This window comes from Cebus imitator, unplaced genomic scaffold (genome assembly GCF_001604975.1).
Source record: "Cebus imitator isolate Cc_AM_T3 unplaced genomic scaffold, Cebus_imitator-1.0 Scaffold10, whole genome shotgun sequence".
Lineage (NCBI taxonomy): Eukaryota > Metazoa > Chordata > Mammalia > Primates > Cebidae > Cebus > Cebus imitator.
In genome coordinates, this window is record NW_016107325.1 from 5,996,450 (window position 1) to 6,024,317 (window position 27,868).

At 36.0% G+C, this 27,868-nt stretch overlaps 1 protein-coding gene and 1 pseudogene across 7 annotated transcripts in view; both read left to right on the forward strand.

Annotated features, from left to right (window-relative positions):
• SLC4A10 (solute carrier family 4 member 10) overlaps positions 1–27,868 on the forward strand; it is a 364,848-nt gene that overhangs the window by 27,585 nt on the left and 309,395 nt on the right. The window lies entirely within an intron of this gene.
• LOC108317465 lies at positions 26,653–27,862 on the forward strand (annotated as a pseudogene). Its single transcript, XR_001830755.2, has one exon. The product of XR_001830755.2 is annotated as a glyceraldehyde-3-phosphate dehydrogenase-like (transcript).

The following is a 27,868-nucleotide window of genomic DNA, read 5'->3' on the forward strand; positions in this document are numbered from 1 at the left end:
TTTTTTTTTTTTGGCTTTCCATTTGCTTGGTAAATATTTCTCCATCTCTTTATTTTGAGCCTATGTATGTTTTTGCACGTGAGATGGGTCTCCTGAATACAGCACATCAATGGGTCTTTACACTTTATCCAATTTGCCAGTCTGTGTCTTTTATTTGGGGCATTTAGCCCATTTACATTTAAAGTTAATATTGTTATGTGTGAATTTGATCCTGTGATTATGATGCTAGCTGGTCAGTTTGCCCATTAGTTGATGCATCTTCATAGTGTCAATGGTCTTCTCAGTCACTGTTACTGGTTGTTCCTTTTCATGTTTAGTTCTTCCTTCAGGAGATCTTATAAGGTAGGCTTTATGATGCCAAAATCTCTCAGCATTTGCTGGTTCATAAAAGATTTTATTTCCTTTCACTGATGAAACTTAGTGTGGCTGGACATGAAGTTCTGGGTTGAAAATACTTTTCTTTAAGAATGTTGAATTTTGATCCCCACTTTCTTTTGGCTTGTAGAGTTTCTGCAGAGACATCTGCTGTTAGTCTGATGGGCTTTCCTTTGTGGGTAACCAGACTTTTCTCTCTGGCTGCCCCTAATATTTTTTTCCTTCATTTTAACCTTGGTGAATCTGACAATTATGTGACTGGGTTGCTCTTCTCGAGGATTATCTTTGCGGTGTTCTCTGTTTTTTTTTTCTGAATTTGAATGTTGGTCTGCCTTGCTAGGTTGGGAAGTTTTCCTGGATAATATCTTGAAGAGTCTTTTCCAACTTGGTTCCATTCACTGTGTCACTTTCAGGTACATCAATCAAACATAGATTTGGTCTTTTCACATGGTCCCATATTCCTTGAAGGCTTTGTTCATTCCTTTTCATTCTTTTTTCTCTATTCTTATTTTCTTGCTTTATTTCATTTAGTTGATCTTCAATCTCTGATATCCTTTCTACTGCGTCATTGATTTGGCTATTGATACTTATGCTTCATGAAGTTCTTGTGCTGTGTTTTTCAGCACCATCAGGTCATTTATGTTCTTCTCTAAAGAGGTTATTTTAGGTAGCAGTTCCTGAAACCTTTTATCAAGGTTCTTAGCTTCCTTGTGTTGGGTTTGAACATGCTTCTTTAGCTAGGAGGAGATTGTTATTACTCACATTCTGAAGCCTACATCTGTCAATTTGTCAACCTCATTCTCCATCCAGTTTTGTTATCTTGCTGGTGAGGAGTTGTAATCCTTTGGATGAGCAGTGGCATTCTGGTTTTTTGAATTTTCAGCCTTCTTGCACTGTTTTTCCCCATCTTTGTTGATTTATCTATCTTTGGTCTTTGATGCTGATGACCTTTGGATGGGGTCTCTTAGTGGACGTCCTTTTTGTTGATGTTGCTGCTATTCCTTTCTGTTTGTTAGCTTTCCTTCTACCAGTGAGGCTCCTCTGCTGTAGGTCTGCTGAAGTTTGCTTGAGGTCCACTCCAGACACTGTTTTCCTGGTTATCATCAGTGGAGGCTGCAGAACAGCAAAGATTGCTGCCTATTCCTTTCTCTGGAAGCTTCATCCCAAGGGTACACCTTCCAGATTCCAGCCAGAGATCTCCTGTGTGAGTCGGCTGCTGGCCCCTGCTGGGAGTTGTCTCCCAATCAGGAGACAAGGGGTTGAGGGACCCACTTGAGGAGTCATTCTGACCCTTAGCAGAGCTTAAACACTGTGCTTGGAGATCTGCTTCTCTCTTCAGTGTCACCAGGCGAGGATGTTTAAGTCTGCTGAAGCTGCACTCACAGCCACCCCTTCCCCCAGGTGCTCTGACTCAGGGAGGTGGAAGTTTTATCTATAAGCCCCTGATTGGGGCTGCTGCCTTTCTTTTTTCTTTTTTTTTTCTTGAGATGCCCTGCCCAGAGAGAAGAAATGTAGAGAAGTAATCTGGTCATAGCAGCCTTGCTGAGCTGTGGTGGGCTCCGCACAGTTGGATCTTCTGGGAGGCTTTATTTACACTGTGACGCTAAAACTGCCTACTCAAGGCTCAGCAATGGCAGATGCTCCTCCCCCTACCCAGCTTGAGCAGGCAAGGTTGAGCTCAGACTGCTGTGCTGGCAGTCAGAATTTCAAGCCAGTAGATCTAAGCTTACTAGGCTCTGTGGGGGTGGAACCTGCTGAGCTAGACCACTTGGCTCCCTGGCTTCAGAGCCCTTTCCAAGGGAGTGAACGGCTGGCATTCCAGGCACCACTGGATATGAAAAAACAAACAAACAAACAAACAAACAAACAAACAAAAAAAACTCCTGCGGCTAGCTCAGTGTTTGCCCAAACAGCCACCCAGTTTTGTGCTTGAAAGTTAGAGCCCTGGTGGCATCAGAGGGAATCTCTTGGTGTGCAGATTGTGAAGATCATGGGAAAAACACAGTATCTGGGCCAGAGTATTTCATTTCTCACAGTACAGTCCCTAATGGCTTCCCTGGGCTAGGAAAAGGAGTTCCCTGATCCCTTGTGCCTCCTGGGTTAGGCAACGTCCCATTCTGCTTTTGCTTACCCTCTGTGGGCTGCGCCCACTGTCCAGCCAGTCCCAGTGAAATGAACTGGTTACCTCAGTTGGAAATGGAGAAATTACCTGCCTTCTGTATGGATCTTGCTGCGAGCTGCAGATCAGAGCTGTTCCTATTTGGCCATCTTGTCAGCAATGTCTGCTATTGGGATTTTTGATGGAGATTGAATTGAATCTGTGGGTGGTTTTGGGTAGTATGAACATTTAAACAATATTAGTTCTTTGAATTAATAAACCTAGGATGTCTTACCATTTGTGTCTTTTAATATTTTCTTCTTCAATCTTTTGTTTCAGTGTACAGTACAATCTTTTGTAAGTTTCACCTCCTTGGTTAAAATTATATATTTATTTATTTATTTATTATTTATTTTTTTATTGTACTTTAGGTTCTGGGGTACATGTGTAGATCATGCAGGATTGTTGCATAGGTACACACATGGCAATGTGGTTTACTGCCTCCATACCCCTGTTACCTACATCTGGCATTTCTCCCCATGTTATCCCTCCCTGACCTCCCACCCCCTCACAGTCCCTCCCTTGGCCCTCCCAGCAGACCCCACTGTGTTATGCTCCCCTCCCTGTGTCCATGTGTTCTCATTGTTCAACACCCGCCTATGAGTGAGAACATGCAGTGTTTGATTTTCTGTTCTTGTGTCAGTTTGCTGAGAATTATAGTTTCCAGATTCATCTATGTCCCTACAAAGGACACAAACTCATCATTTTTTATGGCTGCATAATATTCCATGGTGTATATGTGCCACATTTTCCTTGTCCAGTCTATCATTGATAGGCATTTGTGTTTGTTCCAGGTCTTTGCTATTGTAAACAGTGCTGCTATGAACATACATGTGCATGTGTCTTTATAATAGAATGACTTATAATCTTTTGGGTATATACCCAGTAATGGGATTGCTGGGTCAAATGGGAGTTTCTATTTCTTGGTCCTTGAGGAAGCACCACACTGTATTCCACAATGGCTGAACTAGTTTACACTCCCACCAACAGTGTAAAAGTGTTCCTGTTTCACCACATCCTCTCCAGCATCTGTTGTCTCCAGATTTTTAATGATTGCCATTCTAACTGGCATGAGGTGGTATCTCAATGTGGTTTTGATTTGCATTTCTCTAATAATCAGTGATGATGAGCATTTTTCCATGTGTTTGTTGGCCTCGTATATGTCTTCTTTTGAAAAGTGTCTGTTCATATCCTTCGCCCACTTTTGGATGGGTTTGTTTGTTTTTCTCTTATAAATCTGATATAGTTCTTTGTAGATTCTGGATATTAGCCCTTTGTCAGATGGGTAGATTGCAAAAAATTTTTTCCCATTCTGTTGGTTGCTGGTTCACTCAAATGATTGTTTCTTTTGCTGTACAGAAGCTCTGGAGTTTAATTAGATCCCATTTGTCTATTTTGGCTTTTGTTGCCAATGCTTTTGGTGTTTTAGCCATGAAGTCCTTGCCTAATCCTATGTCCTGAATGGTTTTGCCTAGGTTTTCTTCTAGAGTTTTTATGATTTTAGGTCTTACGTTTAAGTCTTTAATCCATCTGGAGTTAATTTTAGTGTAAGGTGTCAGGAAGGGGTCCAGTTTCAGCTTTCTGCACATGGCTAGCCAGTTTCCCCAACACCATTTATTAAACAAGGAATCCTTTCCCCACTGCTTGTTTTTGTCAGGTTTGTCAAAGATCAGATGGTTGTAGATGTGTGGTGTGTCCTCTGTTCTATTCCATTGGTCTATATCTCTGTTTTGGTACCAGTACCATGCTGTTTTGATTACTGTAGCCTTGTAGTATAGTTTTAAGTCAGGTAGTGTGATGCCTCCATCTTTGTTCTTTGTGCTTAGGATTGTCTTGGCTACGTGGGCTCTCTTTTGGTTGCATATGAAGTTTAAGGTGTTTTTTTCCAGTTCTGTGAAGGTCATTGGTAGCTTAATGGGGATAGCATTGAATCTATAAATTACTTTGGGCAGTATGGCCATTTTGATGATGTTAATTCTCCCTAACCATGAGCATGGAATGTTTCTCCATCTGTTAGTGTCCTCTCTTATTTCCTTGAGCAGTGGTTTGTAATTCTTGAAGAGGTCCTTTACATCCTTTGTTAGTTGTATTCCTAGGTATTTTATTCTCTTTGTAGCAATTGTGAATGGGAGTTTGCTCATGATTTGGCTTTCTGTTAGTCTGTTATTGGTGTATAGAAATGCTTGTGATTTCTGCACATTGATTTTGTATCCTGAGAGTTTGCTGAAGTTTCTTATCAGTTTAAGGAGATTTTGGGCTGAGATGATGGGGTCTTCTAAATATACAATCATGTCATCTGCATATAGAGACAGTTTGACTTCCTCTTTTCCTAATTGAATACTCTTTATTTTTTTTTCTTGCCTAATTGCTCTGCCTAGAATTTCCAATACTATACTGAATAGGAGTGGTGAGAGAGGGTATCCTTGTCTAGTGTCAGATTTCAAGGAGAATGCTTCCAGTTTTTGCTCATTTAATATGATATTGGCTGTATGTTTGTTGTAAATAGCTTTCATTGTTTTGAGATATGTTCCTTTGATACCTAGTTTATTCAGAGTTTTTAGCATAAAGTGCTGTTGAATTTTGTCAAAGGCCTTCTCTGCATCTATTGAGATAATCATGTGGTTTTTGTCTTTGGTTCTGTTTATGTGATGGATTACATTTATAGACTTGCGTATGTTGAATCAACCTTGCATCCATGGAACAAAGCTTACTTGATCATGATGGATAAGCTTTTTGATGTGCTGTTGCAATCGGTTTGCCAGTATTTTACTGAAGATTTTTGCATCTATGTTCATCATGGATATTGGCCTGAAGTTTCCTTTTTTTGTTGAGTCTCTGCCAGGTTTTGGTATCAGGATGATGTTGGTCTCATAAAATGATTTGGGAAGGATTCCCTTTTTGAATTGTTTGGAATTGTTTCAGAAGGAATCGCACCAGTCCTCTTTGTACGTCTGGTAGAATTCAGCTGTGTACCCGTCTGGACCTGGGTTTTTTTTTGGTTGGTATGCTATTAATTGCTGCCTCAACTTCAGCCCTTGTTATTGGTCTAGTCACGGTTTCAGCTTCTTCCTGGTTTAGGCTTGGGAGAGTGCAAATGTCCAGGAATTTATCCATTTCTTCCAGGTTTACTGGTTTATGTGCATAGCGTTGTTTGTAGTAATCTCTGATTGTTGTTTGTATTTCTGTGGAATCAGTGGTGATATCCCCTTTATTGTTTCTTATTGCATCTATTTGATTCTTCTCACTTTTCTTTTTTATTAATCTGGCTAGCGGTCTATTTGTTGTTCTTTTCCAAAAACCAGTTCTTGGATATATTGATTTTTTGAAGGAATTTTTGTGTCTCTATCTCCTTCAGTTCTGCTCTAATCTTGATTATTTCTTGTCTTCAGCTAGCTTTTGAGTATTTTTGATCTTGCTCCTGTAGCTCTTTCAATTTTGATGATAGGATGTTGATTTTAGATTTTTCCTTGCTTCTCTGGTGGGCATTTATTGCTATAAATTTCGTTCTAGACACTGCTTAAATGTGTCCCAGAGATTCTGGTACATTGTGTCTTTGTTCTCATTGGTTTTGAAGAACATCTTTATTTCTGTCTTCATTTCATTGCTTTTCCAGTCAAAATTCTGGAGCCAGTTGTTCAGTTTCCATGAAGTTATGTGGTTCTGAGTGTTTCTGAATTCTGAGTTCTAATTTTATTGCACTGTGGTCTGAGAGAATGTTTGTTATGATTTCCATTCTTTTGCATTTGCTGAGGAGTGATTTACTTCCAGTTATATGGTCAATTTTAGAGTAGATGCAATGTGGTGCTGAGAAGAATGTATATTCTGTGGATTTGGGGTGGAGATTTCTGTAGATGTCTATTAGGTCTGCTTGGTCCAGATCTGAGTTCAAGTCCTGGATATCCTTGTTAATTTTCTGTCTCATTGATCTGTCTAGTATTGACAGTGGAGTGTTAAAGTCTCCCACTATTATTGTGTGGGAGTCTAAGTCTCTTTGTAGGTCCTTAAGAACTTGATTTATGTATCTGGGTGCTCCTGTATTGGGTGCATATATATTTAGGATCATTAGCTCTTCTTGTTGCATTGATCCTTTTACCATTATGTAATTCCCTTCTTTGTCTCTTTTGATCTTTGTTGGTTTCAAGTCCATTTTATCAGAGACTAGGATTGCTACCCCTGCTATTTTGTGCTCTCCATTTGCTTGGTAAACCTTCCCCCATCCCTTTATTTTGAGCCTACATGTGTCCTTGCTTGTGAGATGGGTTTCCTGAATACAGCACACCAACGGGTCTTGACTTTTATCCAATTTTCCGGCCTGTGTCTTTTGATTGGACATGTGCTGTGTTTTTCAGCTCCATCAAGTCATTTATGTTCTTCTCTTAGCTGGTTATTCTAGTTAGCATTTCATCTAACATTTTTTGAAGGTTCTTAGTTTCTTTGCATTGGGTTAACACATGTTCTTTTAGCTCTCAGAAGTTTGTTATTACCCACATTCTGAACCCTGTTTCTGTCAGTTCATCAGATTCATTCCCCATCCATCTTTGATCCCTAGCTGGTGAGGAGTTATGATCCTTTGGAGGAGAAGAGGTGTTCTGGTTTTCTGTGTTTCATCCTTTTTGTGCTGGTTTCTTCCCATCTTAGTGGCTTTATCTACCTGTGGTCTTTGTAGTTGGTGACTTTTGGATGGGGTCTCTGAGTGGACGTCCTTTTTGTTGATGATGAAGTTATTTCTTTGTGTTTCTTAGTTTTCCTTCTAACAATCAGGCCCCTCTGTTTGAGGAGTGCTGGAGGTCCACTCTAGACCCTGCTTGCCTGGGGATCACCCGAGGGGGCTGTAGAAAAGTAAGGGTTGCTGCTGGTGTCTTCTGTTATCTTTGTCCCAGAAGGGTACCTGCTCGATTTTGGCCTGAGCTCTCCTTTATGAGGTGTCTCTTTGGGTATACAGGGGATGGGGAGCTGCTTAAGGAGACAATCTATCCCTTATAGGAGCTCAAGTGCTGTGCTGGGAGCTCCATTTTTCTGTGCAGAGCTGCTGGGCAGGTACTTTTAAGTCTCCTGCAGCAGAACTCATAACTGCCTCTTTTCCCAGGTGCTCTGTCCTAGGAAGCTCAGCTTTATTTATAAGTTCCTGTCATGCTGCTGCCTTTTTTCGTAGATGCTCTGCCCCACATGGAGTAGTCTAGTCACAGTCTGCCAGCAGAGGTGTTGCTGAGCTGCTGCAGGCTCTGCCCAGCTTCTGTGTGAACTGTTTATATGAATATTAAAATATATCTCTAAGCAGTTCTTTGCAGGAAAACATAGACATAGAAATAATATTTCATTGTATACTGATAATTAGAAACAAGTCCTGATGGCTATTTTATTAGTTCAAAATGGAATCTATTCTCAGTATGTCTCAAAGTGAATTATTACTACTACATATAAATTCAGAACTTTATAGGTATACATATTGTTAAATAATTAACTTGTAAAGCAAAGTATTAATGAGTATATAGATAATCATGCTGTTCCACAAGAAATAAAATTTATAACACATGTTTAAAATTTGAAGTAGATTTGAAACTTCTTTTGCTTTGAAAATTTTTAAGATGAAATTATGTTAATTGTCAGAATATAGCATTACAGTAATTCAGTTACATTTATTAAGATTTAAAATGTCAGTTCTTCTCTAAGGTATTCAATTTGACTTTTCACCTTCCATTTGACAGAAATCATCCATGGGTCCTGTCCACACTCAAAGGGAGGGGATTACACAAAGATGTAAATACCAGGGGCTGGGAATAGTGGGGGCCATCTTGGAATTCTGCTAGTACCATACTGATAGAACTCTTAGTCTCCACTTATAAATAATTATCAAACAAGGACTTCTATTGCGTGAGAAGCTCTATTTTATGAGTGCATTGAAATTTCGCATTAGAAATCTTCAGCCTGCATCTTCACTTTTTAGATTCAACATAGAACCTCAACCCAGAAGCAGAAAAAAAATCAATTCAAAGAATAATTCAGATGAATTAAAACATTTGAGATAAAACAATTGATAGTGCTTGCCTTGCTGTGTAATCAGTTCACTCCTTTTTGGTTTTCTTGATAGAGTAGGAGGTAAGAATTCTTGAAAAGTTCTTGGTTTTGTATCTGTTGAAACAAATCTGGTGTGTAGCTTAATGGATGTTAATTTTGGCTGAACTCAATCAGCAAAATTAAAGGGGAAATGGATTTGCGTATTGTATGGTAAATTTTGCATACACTTTATTTATGATTATGACCACCAACAAAAAGTATTGAGGCAAGTATAAAATATTTTTACCATTTGTTTAAGAGAATAGTTTCTCTTTCTTTTCTTTCTTTCCCTCCCTCCCTCCCTCCCTTCCTTCCTTCCTCTCTCTCTCTCTCTTTCTCTTTATTTTTCTTTCTTTCTTTCTTTTTTCTTTGACAGAGTTTTGCTCTGTTGTCCAGGCTGGAGTGCAGTAGTGCAATTTGACTCACTGCAACCTCTACCTCCTGGGCTCAAGCAATTCTCCTGCCTCAGGCTCCTGAGTAACTGGGATTACAGGTGCACGCCACCACGCCCAGCTAATTTTTGTATTTTTAGTAGAGATGAGGTTTCACCATGTTGGCCAGGCTGCTCTTGATCCCCTGATCTCAAGTGATCTGCTCGCTTCAGCTTCCCAAAGTGCTGGGTATAAAGGCATGAGCCACTGCACCTGGCCAGTTTCATATTTCTCTTTAAAAATTTAATTGCCACTTATATGCTGTTGGTGGAAATGTAGATTAATATAGCCTCCATGCAAAACTGTAGAGATTTCTCAAAGAACTAAAAATAGAATTACCAATCAGTCCAGCAATCCCACTACTGGGTGTATATCCAAAGGAAAAGAAATAATGATATGAAAAAGATACCTTTGCTCCTAGGTTTATTACAGCATTAATTACAATAGCAAAGATATAGAATCTATGTGTTCATCCTTGGTTGATTGGATAAAGAAAAGATGGTCTATATACACAATGGAATACTGTATATCCATAAAAAAGAATAAGATCATATCTTTGAAACAACATAGATGGAATTTGAGGCCATTATCTTTACATAATACAACTCAGAAACAGAAAGTCAAATACTGCATGTTCTCACTTATAATTGGGAACTAAATAATTTGTACATATGGACAAAGAGAATGGAATGATAGACATTGGAGACTTGGAAAGGTAGGAAAGTAATGTGGAGTGGGTGATAAGAAATTACTTTATGGGTACAGTGTATATTTTTTAGGTGATGAATACACTGAAAGCCATTATGCAACATATCAATGGAATAAAATTGCACTTGTACCCCTTAAATTAATGCAAAAATAAATAAATAAATAAATAATAAACAAAATATGATTTGAAAAGGAAAACATATGCCCACAGAAAAACCTTATAGGAATGTTCATAGGAACATTATTTATAATAGACAAAAAGTGAAAAATGCCAAATGCCCATCAACTGATGAATAGTTATATAAAATGTAGTATATTCATATAGTGGAATGTTAGTTAATATTAGAAAGCCATGAATTACTGATATGTGCTACAATATGAATAAACCTTAAAACGTTATGTTAAGTGAAAGAAGGCAGTCACAAACGACCACATATTGTGTGATTCCATTTATATGAAATGTCTAGATTAGGCAAATCCGTAGATATAGAAGTAGGTTAGTGGTTGCCTAGGGTGAAGAGTGGGTGAGGGTTGGAGAGGGAAGGAAGGTGACTGCTAATGGGCACGGGGTTTCTTTTGGGGGTGACGGATATGCTCTAAAATTGATTATAGTGATGGTTACACAACTCTATGAGCATACTAATGACCATTGAATTGAGCACTTTAAATGGGTGGATTGTACGGTATATAAATTACATCTCAATAAAATTGTTAAAAATGAAGAATTGCATGGAATTCTAGCATTTTTAAAAAATCCACAATAAAGCTTTATTTAGGCTCTAATAACTACTAAATTACATTCTAGCATTCTGCTGAAACCAAATTATTTACTGTTCTCATTACTTCTTTTGACTTTGAATGTTTTACTGTGTGGCATGTTCCATCTGATAAGGCATGAGTATCCAAAATTGAAAAATATAGTTATATATTGATTAATTTTCAATATGAACCAATGCGAGTATACGAGAGCATTAGTGGTGTCCGTGACTTGTACCGTATTTGGCCAAAAGCATCTTACATCCTTTTGGATGAAAAGTAAGGGACAAAAGTACATTAATAGTTTGTGTATTAATTTTTCTATTAAATTGGATTTGAAAATAAGCTCTGATTATGTGAATAAGATTTCAGGAGCACCCCAGATCACATATTGTCAATTTAAAATTATAACCTTAACAATTTTTAATTTATATAATTTCCTTTCTCACTGCTGTTCATTAGTGTCTTTCAATTTATTTTGTTTCTCTTCTAGTATAATATGAACATCTTGAAAAGTCAAGACTAATAATTTTTAATGGCAATATTGAAACAAAATGGGTGGAAGTCTTTTTTTTTTTTTTCCCCTACATCAGTTTTATTTAAAACACAAACAAGTATTTCTCTTTCTGTAAGGGCAAATGGTTCAAATAATGCAGAACATGAAACACTGACTAATACAAGTGCTCTAAATATGAAACAAAATTATGTTTTTTGAAAAAGCAAAAGAATAAAGAATATATACAAAAGGGACCTGGAATCTGTAAGCTGATTCCCAAAATGAAGTAAGTAGAAAATCTGTGGTGAAACCTGAACATTCTACTCCTGATTTGGAGAAGGGCTATCATACAACATTCAGTCAGCTGAAGATGGATTGGCAGAGGTGTGTCTACACATGAATTTCAAGTCTTTTTTGCTGTGCAGAATCATCCAGATCTTCCCAAGACTGAATGGACAGTCCTATGGCTTTCTTCCTTTTCCATATTCCCAACAAAGCTACGTGAAGTTCAACTCTTGATGAGCTGCTTACAACAGCATTTTCTTAGGAGCCAACATGACAGGTGGGTCAGATTTCCCTGTGAGAAACAAAACTGGCCACCTAGAGCAAAATATCAAAATGGTCAAGTCCTTCCTTCCTCCTCCTTCTGATTATATACAACATATCTCCTTTCAAGACTATTATTCCCGTCATGCTTATTCCTTCACAAATCTAAACCTTGAGGTGATATGAAGGAAACCAACATCAAGAAAATAAAACTCAATTCAGAAATGAAGAAAACTGGCAGGTATACAATACACCCCCAGAGCATCTCAATATCCCCGGCACAGTACAATTCAGTGTACTGCTACACTGAATAGATAAATATTGGCAGCTTGAATAAGCTCATTTTTTCCCTCAGGTGGTCAAAGGCCACCAAATAAATACTGGGCCACAGGAGTTTGTTGGGAGAGTTAGAATTAAAAAATTAACCAAATTTTGTCCCTGTGTTAATTCAATGCCAGTAAGGAGGCAAGTACTGAAGAAGGGACAATTTTCATACTAAAAAAGAATTCCTCTAATCATGTCACCATCTCATATAATGAATCCAGGGAATCCCAGAAATAGAAAATCAGTTTCAGGGGACTCCTGAGGCACTTTAAAGCCTTTTAAAAAATTACAGTAATAATAAATTAGATATTGCTCTTCAGAGGCTAACAGAGCAGCAGAAGGAAGTCTTTCTTTTGACTAGATTGAGTTTAGAAATCTTCAGGGTAGTCTGATACTTTATTTCTGTTTGAAAGTGCTTTATGGAATATTACTGTATGAGATGTTTCTAGAATGCTTGTGAAAATGGACTGCTTTGCCTTTTAGCATTATTTGTTTATGGATCTCTGAGGAATTCATTAATAGTTTCAGGCTTTCTGTTTGTTGGTTTCATTCCCATTTTGCAGATTGAATTATTCAAACTGCATAGTTAACATGATTTGTACAATCTCAGTAGGAAGCAAAAGTGTTGAAAATTAAGATTTCAGCAAAAAATTATTTATATGTTTTACTATAAATGAATATTTTAGTACATTAAGATACTTTACTTCAGGCAATGGAATTTTAGCTAAACTTGTAATATTCACAAGCTAAGCATGGGGCCTCATACCTTGTACGTTGAAAAGTAAAAACAGTAGTTTCAAAAAATATGCTTTATGGAGATATTCTGCTCATTAATAGTTATTTTATAAATGAATAATGTCCTGAGTCTATAGACTCTTTAATTTCTCTCTAATGCTATAAACTAATATGAATATTTGGGTAATGTATATATTATTTATATCATAAACAATTGCTAAAGAGACTAAGAGATCATCTAGGCTCTTTCCTTATTTCTAGTTAGGTGATATCTAAATTGTTTTACAGCTTATTTTTTCTACAGTAAAAAAAAATATTGCTTAAGCATTCATTTTTTAAAAGCTGTATTCAGAGAAACCTAACCTCTTTTTTCATTGTTTTGAGGAGACAAATATGGAGTGGCTTATAGTTTCTTTAAAATTGTAATTTATTATAATTAGTGTATATTTTAAAGAGTTTTCTAAGAAGATGCAGATTTTTTTTTAAAAAACTTTATCTTCCAGTAATCTCTGGATTAGAAACTATTCTACCCTATCAAAGTAGGTAGCCTATATTATAAAAATAATACAACAGTAGCAGTAATAATAAAAACCAACCACTTTCCTCTTGTTCGTAATTCTCTTGTTTTCCTAAGCTTTCCCTTAGGTATCTTGACTCATGTTTAATGAGATTTTTCTACATGATTTGCTAGCCATCAGATTGTCTGTATATTTAAAATTGAAACCAGTACATCTCAGCCTCGCTTACAGCAGGATTTTTGAAAGTCATATGCATATAATATTTATATATTTACCTCTAGGCCTTAATACCTTCATATTGCAAAAGTTTTTGTTTGGTTGTGTTTTGTTTTACCCAGGAACTTAAGTCAGTAACAGTTACCTATTGCTCTCTAAACTGAAAAACCATTGCTATACTTGTATGTCCTACATAAATCTTGGAAGTGTCCATTGTATTTTGAAATGGATATTACTGCAAGAGTAACTGGTTGATTAGGATGATTAATAGGTTGCCACCGCATTTGTTTTTAACTTCCAGTTGAGAGAAAAGATAGCTGTACACCTGGCAGTTTTGGTTCTGTGTGTTGCCTACCCCCTGCCCCACACTCAGCTTTGTGTCCTTATGGGGGCCCTATTAGGTAATGTGGTAAATTGCTCTTGTAAATTAGATGAGAGGCTATAGCATCATGCTCTTGTTCACAGTACCTCACTTGCCTTTTAGGTAATATCTAAGAAAGCTTTTATAACAGCCATATCTTGTTTCATTTCTGAAGGGACTAAAACAATTTTTTAAATACTGGAATTGAGTTAGAGGAAAACAGCCATTTAACAAATCAATTTAAGGGAAATAAGAATACCAAACACACAAAAAAACAAACATAAAACTTAAGTGAAGAATATGTTTCTTTTTGCTTATTTTGTGTTTACACTCTTTCATCTTTTTCTTTGATGGTTTGGGGTTATATTTCTATTTTCTCTATATAATTATATTTAAGTGGTGATTACCCACCTTTTTATTTTCTTTCTGATTCTTCACTTTACACTTTAAAGGCCATATGTTTAGTTTTGGGTATGATATTGTGAATATTGTACCACATTAGAATGTAGTATCACTAAACACTCCTTTTCAGTGTTCTTGAATCTAAACATATTTCTTATTAATAAAAGAAAGAATATATAAAGTGAAGGAAAATATAAATTATAAAGCTAGCTAATGGAGGTAGAGGCTAGGAAAATGTGGGGTGGAGATGGGAATACAAAAGGTGAAGCAGGACTTTCTGAATATATTATTACATTTTCTGTTTTGCAGGGCATTACAAACTTGGAGTAGCAATATAAAATTTATTTTATCTGCACATTTTTTGTTTTGATTTATTTCCAAAGATGTCAAAACAATGTAATATTGTCAAATTGTTATAATATGAAAATTCTTAAACAGCTATTGGTTTGATGAAGAATTTTTGATATTTGTGTAGAATTGGGGAGGCTGTATATTTCATAATTACATACAATTTTTGTTAATAGATATTTATAACATTTGTTTTCCTTCTGCAAAGAAATTTCCTGAGGCAAAGAAACATGATCTTGGGGAGCATTTCTCAGTAAGATTTGCTTTAGGTTTGCTTTAGATTTGCACTAGTGAAATGTTAGGCTTCAATTAGGGAATATTTTTAATAGTGGCCGTGGTCTATCGGACATGGAAAAAGTAGAAATAAGAAGCTCTGGTATTCTAACTCTGAGTCTTGTTTAAATCCCACATTGTAGTACTGTTTTCTTAGTAAAATGAATGAGAGTTTTGGTCATCTCTTTAACCATGTCATGAAAGTTATTAAGAAGCTACAAACAAAACAGTTGAACCTTCTGTGCAGTGTTATCATTGAACTCATAGCTGAAAGTCACTTGGGCTAACGAATAATCAGAACAGCATTTGTGTTTAAATCTTGGTAAATTGTACAATGTTGATACAAGATCAGATTGGATATTTAATATCTAAAGAGTGAACCAATAGAAAATGATTTTTAGAATTTGTAACCAGTTATAATGACACATATAGAAACTATTATGGATTCTATTACAGTGGCTTCTTGTAAATAAAACCCTTTTAGTATATTTAGAGTCTATGGTATCATTTCTAGACCACATTAGATCACTTAGATATTTAGTTCATATTTGAAAACAAACTTTTCCCATAATATTGCTCTCCTTAAAACTGCTGTGAGAGAAATATTAGGACTTAGAATGAAAATATTTATGGAAAATGTTGACACTGTCTAAGTTTAGTGGGGATTTTTCTCCTTTTGATTCTTCCAATTTTTAGGGTGTGGAGTTGATATAACATTAGAGAATTACATAGTACCATATTTGCTTTTATGGGCAAAGCTAATTCCTTTAGCTTACTTTCATTTAATTTCATATACCTTACTTATATATACAGTTTCCTTAATGAACACAATTTTTGTGTGAGTTTTTGAAGCTTTGGCAAACAGTCTAAGAAGTAGAGGCAACATCAAAAAATTCTACTTAATATTTTTATTTCACTTTAATGAAAGTGCTACAATTAAAATTTGAAATATATTTCTAAAAAAATCTTGTATGAAATTTAGTATGCAAGTTATTTCAGAGATTGAAGAATGTATTTCTGTAAGCAGAATGGTAGGAGAGTAACTGGAGCCATCCTATTAAAAATGGGTTCAATCCAAAAATAGTAGCGGCTTTTGATCAATGCTACTGTGGCAAGTCCTTAGAATGAGTACATTTTCCCTATGGAATTGATAATAAGTGAAATAATCACGCACTTTAACTTTTCAAAAGGGTTCATTTTACTTCATTCAATATCCTTGAGTTTTCAAGATTATATATCTGAGAAGCTGTGTAATGTAATGATGACAAAGGTAAAATTAATATTTTAGTCTTGACTACAGCATGAATGGAATAATATTTGATTGGAGCCTGCTGTGGTGTTCTGGATCACTAACTAAATATGACACTTTTGTTCTAATATTGGTGGAATCGCTTTGTTTATGTAGTTAAATTCTGTATGAAGTCATAATTTTTGCAAAAAAGAAGAGGAAATAGGAAAAGACAAGATAGGTGAAGACCTATGGAGAAAAAAAGCGTATTTGAATATTGATTGGTTTCACTATTCATGTTGGGCTCTGGGGATTTCAATTATGGGCTTCATATGTAGTAGTAGGCACTACATATGAAGTATGCAGTGCCAAAAATGGCCAAATCTTAAGGTATTTGACAGCTGGAAATAAACATTTTTTTTTTCAAAAATATACTTAATTTAAATATAAAAATTAATTATTTTGCACAAGCTAACTCCATGTCTAACACTGAGCCATAGAAATTGGCTTATGTGATCTGAATAGTAATCTTGAAGGTAGCTAATAAAACTAAAAAGAAACCACAGGCCACCTTTTCAGTACAATTTGTGTGTTGGTCATCATGAGCATCCAAATGTTTGCTTTTTCTATGTTCAAATTCAGGTCTTTTTGTGGAAAGCCCTATCTATAGACCATATTATATCTATCTATCTATATATATATAGATATATATATAGACTATATTAATATAGTATTTGAAAAGCTTTCATTTAATAGGAAATTATTTTATTGTAATGATACTACTTGTGATTTCTTTTTCCTTACCTATAAATGAACATATTATATATTTTCTAGTATTAAAATTTTTAATGTTAAAAAACCCCAAAATAATAAAACAAGGAGAGGTAGCATATGTTTTTGATATAGGCCAATCTGAATTGAGATGAAAAAGCTGGGAGTTGGGATCTATTTCTACCTTGTTTTCTTCATCCTATGAAAAAGGAGGGAAGGAGAAATCTGGATAAATTGTCTAATTTTATGATGTTATTTTAGCAAATATGAGTCAAACAGTAATTGCAAATAATGAACTGTTTTTGATAATATCAAAATTAACCTGTAGCTTTCTCGTGACAGAATATTGTACCAAATAAAATTTTAGAAGCTTTGAAATGATACTCTCTTTGTTAGAGTGCCAGTTCCTTTGGTATGTGTTTCTTTTTGTCACCTGGGGCAATTTTTCCAACACGTAACACATGTGATTTTTTTTTTTCTGCGTTTGGAATAATCAGCTTTTCCTGTGCTCATTAAGGGGGAAAAAAACTGCAGCCAAGGTATTAGCACAAAGCAAGGTATTAACAGGGCCCAATCTCTACCAAATACCAAGTTCCTTTGTCTACTACCTAATTAACATACTTTAATGAGTTCACTAAGTTTAATGAATACTTCATGTAAAACTCAGCACTTTCTACCTCCTAGATAAATCTGACACCTGATGTAACAGATTTGGTTGATATTATGAATAATTTATGAGCTAGTATTTCTCAGATAACAAATAATAAAGAGTATGAGACATTTAATATGGAAGGAGTTCTTAAAAATTTGCTATCTACTTACTGGAACATACTATAATTCTTTCCAGAAATCTATTGAAATGCATGTTCTAGTTAATAATAGCTTGAAAGAAACTATGTAATTTATGTAATTTATGTAAATATATTTCTGCTCATGTTAATGATTTTTACAATGCCATGAACCATTTAATAATAACACTTACTGCTTATAAATTATATTCTATTAATAGTCTTGGTTACTTTGACACTATTGGGTTGGTCCGCAAAGTCTTTTTTAGTTTCAAGATGTGAATGATAAACATTTTTAACATTAAAAATGACTTTTTGAACTGTTGAGGTTGGAAAGAGTATCTATAATGATATTGGTCACTGTGATTGATATTGGACTAATAAACGTAGATGTAGTTGGTGTGTTCACCTCAATGTGCAGCATTCTATTTGCCTCATGTTGAGGGATATAATCAAGCAGAGAATTTTAAGCACTCCACATCTAGGAGTTGGGATCTATTTCTACCTTGTTTTCTTCATCCTATTGAAAAAGAAGGGAAGGAGAAATGAGGATAAATTGTCTAATTTTATGATGTTATTTTAGCAAATATTAGAAATATCTGCAAATATTATTACTGTGTTCCAGATTCTCTTCTAGGAGCTGGTAAAACAGAAGTGAAAACTAACGTCTCTGACTTTCAAAGGCTTAGACTCTAATGGGGAAGATGAGTTAATTAATAATTGCATTAAGTATGACAAGACCTATGAAGGAGGTTATCAGATACAAACACTTAATCATTTATGATTCAGCAACAAGAAGTAAGCTTTAATTTGACATTGCACAAGGTGGAGTAGGAAGATAGAGACATTCATAACATTTCAGCCATATGTCCAGTGTAATCTACAGCCATAAGCTAGTGTTGTGGATTTGTATAACATTGATAAAAATGTACCTATCACAATGAGTGGTAGCAGTTACTTTGAGAAAATATATTTATAAATTGTATATATATGTACATATGTGTGTGCCTATACTGCCACTTTCAAGTAATACTGCCATCATTCAAACTATATTTGCTCTTCTTTTGGACTTGTCTTCAGGTCCTATGACATACTGTTTTTATTGTGGTAGCAGATTTTCATGTTTTGAGGCTGTATTTAGTTTTTTTAAAAGAACCAGAAATAACTCAGAATAAAATATGTTGTATAAGGTAACTAAACAGGATAAAATCATTCTTGTTTAAAATAACAATAGACTAATAAATGTACAATCAAACAAAAGTATTATATGAGACAGGATCTTTTTTTCTTATGCTTGTCAACTGACTTTAAAGGTAGTTTCAGAAAAAGTATTATTGTACATTGCATTATAGCATTAATGCTGGTATACCTTGCTTTGGTAATGGAAAAATTGTAGTTGCAGTATGTATATGTTAGTTGTCTAATAACAACTCTGGCAAGGAAACTTTGAAATACTCCACTGATTAAAGTATGGAATGTCAGATTTTCATGAGTCTTGTTGAGGTCTGGCTATATACCCAGAATTTTGGAGTTAAGATAAATGCAGCTAAAGTGGAGAGGAAGAGGGGAAGAATCTTGAACATTCCTCTAAGGAATGGGTAAGGCATCAAGAAAATTTAGCTGGGAGAAGATAGAATGCTGAGAGAATATGATAGCTTTTTGAAATGATCTGGAGGGCTTTCATGTAGAAGAATTAGGTTTACTCCATGTGTGACAAGAGGACAATACCAGAGCCAGAGAGTGGATGATACAGAGAAACAGTTTACTCCAAAGTGGAGCAGGCAACCTCAGAAGTAGTGAATTTCTCACCACTAGAAGTAGTCAACTAGAGAATACGTGATCACTTTTGATAATTTTGAACAGGGACTTTAAATATTAGATGATAACATTTTATAAACCTTATAATTCTATGACATCTGAAGATTCTTCTTTCCAAAATAGATTTAACTGGTGCAGGGAATCCATAACTTTCATTACATGTATTTCAATTCTCACATGTTGGAATATATTTAAGTTATAGTGTTTTGGAACACATTACTTGATTTTATTTTTTATTCCCAGAGAATATGGATATGCAAAATTTCACCCTTTTTAGAGGAGTCTTTTATAGAAGATTTCTAAATGGATTAATTTATCTTTTTTTTATTATTTTTTTTCATTGCATTTTAGGTTTTGGGGTACATGTGAAGAACATGCAAGATCGTTGCATAGGTACACACATGGCAGTGTGATTTGCTGCCTTCTTCCCCTTCACCTATATCTGGCATTTCTCCCCATGCTATCTCTCCACACCTCCCCACCCCCATCCCTCCCCCATTTCTCCCCAACAGACCCCAGTGTGTAGTGATCCCCTCCCTGTGTCCATGTGTTCTCATTGTTCAACACCCACCTATGAATAATTTATCTTTATTCCTGGTTCTTTGCATTTAGTTTGTGCAGAGAGCTAGGGCTCCATTTCACCTTTCAATTTATTTCACTTTGAATGTTCTAAAGGATGCCTTAATTCATTATTAAATGTGCATTGTGTCATGCTATCAAGTTCTAGCTTTTCAAGATTAATGATAAGAATTTTGTGCAGAGGGTCTTTTCCCTGTTTTAAATGAACTATTTTATATGTGCCTCATGTTGAAGCTTGCCTTCTGTATTTGTGATAAATTAGCTTCTGAATATCATTTGAAATGCTAGACACAAACTGTATGACTATAAAACAATGTCGGTATATCAGATGAAGCTATTTTTTTTTACATCGCTAGTTTGATTGTCTTTCATTTTTGTAAAGAAACAGCTAAATTCAATGTCTTTCCTACCAAATTGGGATTATGGGATCATGTGGGATTTGTGGCCTTTGTAGGCAAACATTGCTTATGCAGAAACAGTGAAGGATATATCCAAGTAAAATGTCACTTGGTCTCTTTCACTTATTTAAGGATTTATATATATACACACAGACACACATACACAGAGACATACATATTATGCACATACATACATACACACAGACATACCCACATATATAACATAAATATGGGTTAGTGTTTTATTGGACTGACTCTTTTCAAGTCTAAGTAGAATAATTTGGTAATTAAATGTGCCACAGTTACTTTTGGTGCAATTAATTTGGCATATAAATACTATTGTATACATTGTTAATGTAAGTAACATACTTGGATATGGAGATCATTTTGTAGTGATGGACAATATTTTGTGATATTAAATTGGTAATAAAGTCATGTGGCATATAAACATAGGGCATAGTTGATATTTTAAAATACGACAAACCTTCACTATTTAGGGCAGGCAGAGGAAAGTATGTTGCTCTTATTTTTGTTTTAAAGATGAGGCTTGTTGTTGCTTCCACTGTATAAATGTAGTGAGTTGAATCATTATTTAGAATTCCAATCCAGGCCTCTGATTGGATGACACAGTGAAATTGAATAGACTCATTATGAAGCCATGGTTTGTTATATTCAGCAATGGTTTGATGTATTTTGCAAAGACTAAAGAAAACCAAGACCTCCTTTCAGGGTTATAAATGCAAGATCTGATGTTAAACTGTGTTAAAATCTTGGTTCCATTGCCTACTGTCTGTGTATGTCTTGCTGTTTCTATGATCCTCAGCTATTGCATCGATAAATTTGTTGTAATAATTATGCCCACTTCTTGGCTTATGGTGAAGATCAAATGAATTAATACATGAAAAGTCCTTATAATAGTGTCTGGTCCACAGTAATGAATAATGTTATCATTATTATTTTAGTCTTTAGGGTCTTTCCCAGTATCTAATTTTCTGAGAAGGAGCCTTTTCAGTTGCTCCTATTCAGAGCTCTCATGCCCTCCCTTTTTCCTTTTTTCTCTTCCTCCCTCTTTTCTTTTCTTCCTCCCTTTCATCTCCCTTTTTTTCTATCCACAGTGTTTATTGAGCATTTACTATGCTCAAGACATTGGATATAAGAGGAGGCAATTTCTATTTTCTCTTTTAATTAGGTATGCAAAATCTGTTGGTCTAGATTTTGAGTTTTTCGGTCATTCCAAAATGAATGAGTCAAGTGTATTAGAATTTTTGATCCCTCACTTCCTCCTATATTTCAAGTTTTGAGTCCTTTCTGTGCTTGGTCAGATTTTATCTTGTGTGTACATAATTTACCCCCTTAGTAACCTTGTTTATAAATACTAACAAGGTATTATTATGAGGTATTTATAATATAGGTTTATAAATACTAAGGTTTGTAAATCAAGCCAGAGGAAAATAGGTTCTTGAAAAGTGGGAAGATGTGTTTTGGTAATGAGAGAAAAGGACTGTTTTATTTTGATCGTGTGAATTAGGGATTGCTTCATCAAGAAAGTTGCACTTGAGATGAGCTTTGACCCTTTAAAGGAATTTATGAAGAAGAAAAGGGGCGTGTGGACAAGCTGTCACGATAAGCATGTAGGGTACATGGTGGGATGTACTGAGAAGTGCAGCTGGGCAAAGTGATTTGGGATCAGTTCATTAAAGACCTGATGGCTTGGAGAGCAAAATAACATGGTTGAAACTGTTTAAGCATGACAGCCCTGGTAATCTCTTTAGAGATTAAATAAGATTTGAATATTTTGAAAAGAAAACTTTAATATTAACCAATTTTTTTTCTTCATGCATTTTTACAAACCTGAGGAATATCTAAAGAGTGCCTTTCAAGATTTAATGTTTAAAAAAAATAATAAGGAATGAGGTGACAAAGTAACCCTGCCTCACCATTTTTTCAAATTAGAGACCATATTGGGAGGCTGAGGTGAAAGAATCACTTGAGGCCAGGAGTTCAAGAACAGCCTAGCAATGTAAGAAGACCCTATCTAAATTTTTTTTTTTTTAATTTGGGACCATAGTCTTTCTGATTGACTGAATTATATCTTTGCCTTACTGATTTTTTTCATCAACTTTTACTTTGAGGGGTGGTAGAAACATGGAAACATTTTATGCAGCATTACTCGACTTTGCGCATATCAACTTCTGTCCTTTCAATATTATATATAAACCAGCCATTCACAATTTAGCAAAATGTATCATAGGCATTAACCTCATGATTCAAATTATTAATCTAATTCTGAGTCAATATTAAATCCCAATGCTAAATTATATCAAAGGGAATATCCAGTTTATACTTCTTTAAGTATAAAGAATGATGTAAATGGATTTTTGGTCTTTTTCATTTAATTGTACTTCTTTTGGCTATGTTAAAAATATGTATTCAGAAGTACAAAGTATAAGAGAAACACTTTGAGATGGTACAGTTCTGGAAATGAGGACAGTTATTTGTAGGTCATCAAAAAAGGTCAAACCATTCTGGAGCTTTCTGAGTCTCAGGCTAATGCATATATCATGTGTGTATGTGAATGCAGTATTAGTGCGCTGGGAAACTGCCATGGCAGGAGGATTAACCGTATACTAACTGTTACACTAAACGTCCAGCTAACACTCTTGATGAAGTAGTGGAATAACTAAGAAGATAATTCGCTACAGCATTCATGGATGAGTGTTGAGAGTCTAAGGTTGTACCTGGACTCTGCCTAAATCACCCTGTGACCCTGGGATTTTAGTTTCCCTGTCTCTAAAATAAGTCACACAATGCATTGCCTTGATTCCAGTTGATGATGGATTTGTTGGAGGGCCAGTTTAATCAGGTCAAGCTGTACTGTGAAATATTTGATAGAAATACCTGAGTAAAAATGTAATCATGGTTACCAATATAGGTAGTATTTTTTAAAAGAGAAATTAGCATTATCTTAAAATAATTGTCTAGAGGTGTGAGAGGGAAGGAAAAGAATAAACAGTTTTTCAAAATTCTATTAAAAGTACAATCTGGTAAGATTTTCCTAGCAGTGATGAATATGATCTACTTTGACAAACAGATTAAATAAACAATGCACCTTTGCTTCTCTATTTCATTAAAATGCCACATAAAAATTAAAAAACTTTCCTTGAAACACAAGAATCTTGGGTATAACGTATTTAAGTATTAATACATTTTAAAAAATGAGGATTAGAAGTTCATTAAAAATGGCTAGGCATGGTGGCTCTCACCGGTAATCCCAGGACTTCGGGAGGCCAAGGGGGGCGTGAGGTCAGGAGTTCAAGACCAGCCTGGCTAACATGGTGAAACCCCGTCTCTACTAAAAATACAAAAATTAGCCGGGTGTGGTGGTACATGCCTGTAGTCCCAGCTACTCTGGAGGCTGAGGCAGGAGAATCGCTTGAACCTGGGAGGCAGAGGTTGCAGTGAGCCAAGATTGTGCCACTGTAGTCCAGCATGGGCTACGCAGCAAGACTGTCTCAAAACAAAACAAAACAAAATGAAGTTCATTAGCAAATATATTTTTAAAAATCCATATTTAAAAATAGGTAAGTTTTAATATGACAGTCACATTTAATATCAGCTAAAATGATTAAAAAGCATGATTGTAAGAATCATTAATTGGATACATATTCATTTATCCACTCTTAAGAAGGCAGAATGGTACAGTAAAATGATATGGGATGTGGCTATATGCAGGTCTGAATTTGAAACACTCCTAGATGTATGACTTGAGAAAAATATCTTAACCTCTCTGAACTTCAGTTCTTTATCTGTAAATGGGATAAAAGTTTCTAACTCACAGCATTGTGAAGTAGCATTGATAATGCATTTAATATGGCACCTGATAGGTACTAAATGACTAATGTACTATAGCTGATATTTAATAGATGGTAGCTCCTATAATTATTTCTACTGCTGCTGCCGCTGTTGCTGCTAAGCACTGTGCAGTAGTTTAGCATAATCATCTTTAGAAGAAAAAGATACTGCACTGTGCAATAGTTTAGCATAATCATCAGAAGAAAAGTTTGATTTCTTTTTGAAAACACTGTTCTAATGAAAGGAGAGATAGATGGTTGGTCACCTGAAATAATGTCACAAAATGTTTTGATTTCATAGTATGATTGGAAATCGATGGCACTGGGGTCAAGAGAAGAAACATAGGCATGGTCTATTTATATACACCCTGATTTGGGAGGCAAATCATCTTCATCTCGACCTTTTGCAATTATACAAATACTTTCGTTGAGTACCTGCTGGATACAAGCTACTATCTTATGTCCTGAGGATATAGCAGTGAATAAGACAGAAATGACTCCTGCTATTAAAGAGCTTACATTCTAGTCAGAAAGACAGATGCAAAGAACTAAGGGAACTAATTTTGTTAAGTCCATTCAGGCATTAAAAATAAAGCCAAACCAAACACCTTTAAGCATGACATTTCTCAAAATGGGCAAACATCTAGTAGTTGTTTCTCCTTCCAAGTTATAGCAGCTTAATGGGACTTTAATAAAAACTTCTTAACACAGTAGACGTGTCCCATTTCAAGGATCTTAAAAAATAAAATCCATTTCAAGATTAGAATTGTGAAGTTGCAATCAGGCCAGGTCACTGTGGCTGTAATTAATTTGTTTGACAGTGGTCTGTAAAGCCAGAGCTTGCATTATGTGATAAGGGGGCAACTCCCACCTGCTCACTGACTTAATTGTGCCCCTGAGGCCTTCTTGAAGCCTCATGAGTTTCATCCCATTCTGTTTTAGTATTTTATTCTCCAAAGATGCCACAGATGACCTTCATTATGGTGATTAACTATCTGATGGAGGGGGAAGAGACCTGAAGTCTTCTCACATGGCATCTACCTAGCTCAGATAGCACAGAAATAGCACTCCAGATTTCCCAGGATCCATATCTTGCCTTGGTAACATTTTTCAAATAATAATTTTCCAAAAATAAAAAAAATCAGCTTCATTTTTGTTTATTTTGGAAGACAGTTATAGGATTTAAAAAATAAGATGTAAAAGTAAAGAAACCACATATGCTAACCCTGTTAACCATGTGACTTTACGCAAAGCTCTTGACCTCTTCAGGTTTACTTTTTCCTCATGCTGTAAAATAAGAGCACTACTAGATCTTTTTAAAGCTCTTTTTGAAACCTTCAAGAATTCTATACTTTTATAATTCCATGGACCTTTTTTCTTATATTTTCTGTTAAATAATTTCTATACTTTGTTTATTTAAATGTAAAATAGTTAATAGTTCATTTATAAATAGTTATTTTTCTTCACTTTTACTGAATAATCATGAAAAACATGCACAGCATATGTTGTTTATTTTTAAAGTCATTTCAATAGAAACATCATATATCAAGATGACTTTGTTCCTCTATGCCTATTTTAAATTCTTCTCCCACAAGTATTTGAAGCCCTCAGTGAAATCATGTATTTTTTCCTTTTATGTTTTTATTCAGAATCAGAATTCTGCTTTTTAGTCAGCTGGGCTAGGAAAACACCATTTATGCTAAATTGCTACGCTAGAACCTCAGGACCAAAGACCATGGGTGGATTTCAAGTGTTCCATGAATCACTTGAAATTGTAGGTAAACACTTTGTGGGTGTGCCTTGTATACTTATGTGGGCAGAGAGCTGTCATCAGATGATCGAAGGAGCCCATAATCCACCAAAAGTTAAGAACTACTTTTGGCATCAGACAGATCTGCAAAATAGTGTAACTTTGAGATTCTTGGTAGCCCTTGTAATATAATATGGGATCAGGGAGAATGAGAATGACTAGTTTATGTCCTTTCTGAAAAGACTGTGGGCTCTGTCATGGAATGTGGATGCGGACATTGAAATGCCATTTAAAATAATTTGGTCATTTATTGCCTTTTTTTGTTACACTTTTGTTGTTATTTGTATGTCAAACTTCTCATTTCTTTTCTTTCTTTTTTTTTTTTACTTTCTATTTCATATATTATGGCAAATTTAGGTGGTATGGTAATACTTGGTTATCTTTTCTATCTAGGAAACTCATTTTGTAGCTGAGACAGATTTTTTAAACTATATTATAAATTAAATGAATTTCTTTATTCTAGAGGCTAAGGCATTTAAATTTTAAGTACTCAATTGACATAAATTGAATTTATTTATTACAAAATGGAATGGGCTGTCCCTTTACTTTGTAGGGTTTAATTTTTTATATATCTATATGTTGAAAATAATTGATATCAGAAATTTACCTTGATTCAGAATTTCTAAGAATTACCTGTAACTTGAGTTGCTTCACAGAATAATCTTCAGATATGCTTAGAAAATGCAGGGCTGGCTCTCTGCTCCTCCTGTTCAACAGATAGCTGCATGTTGTCTCCCATTGCCAGCCACATCCCTGAGACACCATGGGGAAGGTGAAGGTCAGAGTCAACGGATTTGGTCGTATTGGGCGCCTGGTGACCAGGGTTGCTTTTAACTCTGGTAAAGTGGATATTGTCGCCATCAATGATCCCTTCATTGACCTCAACTACATGGTATATATGTTCCAGTATGATTCCACCCATGGCAAATTCCATGGCACTGTCAAGGCTGAGAACGGGAAGCTTGTCATCAATGGAAATCCCATCACCATCTTCCAGGAGTGAGATCCCTCCAAAATCAAGTGCGGTGATCCTGGCGCTGAGTACGTAGTGGAGTCCACTGGCATCTTCACCACTATGGAGAAGGCTGGGGCTCACTTGCAGGGGGGAGCCAAAAGGGTCATCATATCTGCCCCCTCTGCTGATGCCTCCATGTTCATGATGGATGTGAACCATGAGAAGTGTAACAACAGCCTCAAGATCGTCAGCAATGCCTCCTGCACCACCAACTGCTTAGCGCCCCTGGCCAAAGTCATCCATGACAACTTTGGTATTGTGGAAGGACTTATGACCACTGTCCATGCCATCACTGCCACCCAGAAGACCGTGGATGGCCCCTCCGAGAAACTGTGGCGTGATGGCCATGGGGCTCTCCAGAACATCATCCCTGCCTCTACTGGCACTGCCAAGGCCATGGGCAAGGTCATCCCTGAGCTGAATGGGAAGCTCACTGGCATGGCCTTCCGTGTCCCCACTGCCAACGTGTCAGTGATGGACCTAATCTGCCATCTGGAAAAACCTGCCAAATATAATGACATCAAGAAGGCGGTGAAGCAGGCATTGGAAGGCCCCATCAAGGGCATCCTGAGCTACACTGAGCACCAGGTGGTGTCCTCTGACTTCAACAGCGACACTCATTCTTCCACCTTCGATGCTAGGCTGGCATTGCCCTCAATGACCACTTTGTCAAGCTCATTTCCTGGTATGACAATGAATTTGGCTACAGCAACAGGGTGGTGGACCTCATGTCCCACATGGTCTTCAAGGAGTAAGACCCCTGGACCACCAGCCCCAGTGAGAGCACAAGAGGAAGAGAGGCCCTCACTGCTGGGGAGTCCCTGCCACACTGAGTCCCCCACCACACTGAATTGCCCCTCCTCACAGTTTCCATGCAGACCCCTTGAAGAGGGAGGGGCCTAGGGAGCC